Source organism: Schistocerca piceifrons, chromosome 5, assembly GCF_021461385.2.
Source record: "Schistocerca piceifrons isolate TAMUIC-IGC-003096 chromosome 5, iqSchPice1.1, whole genome shotgun sequence".
In the NCBI taxonomy this organism is placed as follows: Eukaryota; Metazoa; Arthropoda; class Insecta; order Orthoptera; family Acrididae; genus Schistocerca; species Schistocerca piceifrons.
In genome coordinates this window covers 587,476,028-587,477,411 of record NC_060142.1, presented here as the reverse complement: position 1 = coordinate 587,477,411, position 1,384 = coordinate 587,476,028, and positions in this window count along the sequence as shown.

Below are 1,384 nucleotides of genomic sequence, written 5' to 3'. Positions count from 1 at the left end.
GCATCGAGGTACGTTCCCCAGTGATGGTGTCGAGACATCTTGCCCGTATTGGGATGCCACCCAGTTGTCGTCGCGTGAACGATAGGATTTGTGCCTTGACACGATGAACTTCCGCATGATGTTCTGCAGACGGCACCTGGAAGGACAGCTCACGAAGCATGGTGTAATAATAATCAAGAGTGTCTCTTTGCCATCTCGTCTTATCCCGACCATACTGTGTGAGAGCTCTTCTTATTGCCGGCTTAGTACACTCGAGCCACCATGGAAGCATGGAGGTATATGTTGGTAGACGGCGTTGACATGTGGCCCATACATCCTCGACTCTCTGACGACATTCGGGGTCCGCCAAAAGTGACGAATTGAGCTTCCATGTCCCGCGGCTTCTCCACACACTTTGCCTAGGGAGTGATATGGTACAAATGTAAGCCCGATGATCAGTAAATGCCGCAGGCCATCGTTCCGCGTAGACCACCTTATCCTGTAGGCCAACCGAAAAATATATTCGGCCGGCTGAAGTGGCCGTGCGGTTAAAGGCGCTGCAGTCTGGAACCGCAAGGCCGCTACGGTCGCAGGTTCGAATCCTGCCTCGGGCATGGATGTTTGTGATGTCCTTAGGTTAGTTAGGTTTAACTAGTTCTAAGTTCTAGGGGTCTAATGACCTCAGCAGTTGAGTCCCATAGCGCTCAGAGCCAAACATATATTCGATCGAGTCTGCTCGCCGAGTGACTGGTATAAAAAGTATATCCCTCACGGTTCCTATGAATCATGTCCCAGGTGTCGCTTAACTCCAGATCCCGGCATAGCACATGCAATTCACGACAGGTATTGCAATGTGGAGTCTGGTCTTTTTGCGCTAAAACACAATTGAAGTCACCACCTATAATGAAATGATCGAATCTGCCGGTAAATAAGGGCACAATCTCTTCCGAATAATATCTAGCACGCGCCCGTCTGTTGTCGGTGCCGGAAGGGGCATAAACATTGAGAATGCGAATTCCATTAACAATTATCGCCAGTCCTCGTGCCGAAGGTAGATAAGCCAGGTCGCGAACCGGAATCCCGTCCTGGACCAATATCGCCGTTCCACTGTCGTTGTTCGAGTGCGGCGACGTGTAGGAGATGTATCCATGGACTTCCTGGAACTCAGGAATGTAAATTTCCTGCACCATCAGTATATCCACATCCGACGCGTATATCATGTCCCTAAACAACTGCTGTTTCACGGGCGATCTAATGGTATTTACATTCACTGTCCCTATTCTGTATGCTTGGGTCGAGTAGCTGTCATCTCCACATGATGTTAAAATGACAAAGTTTCACCGTATCGATAGTCCCTTTGCACATCCGCAGAGGGTCGCCCGACGGACGTGTCCCTGCGGCATTA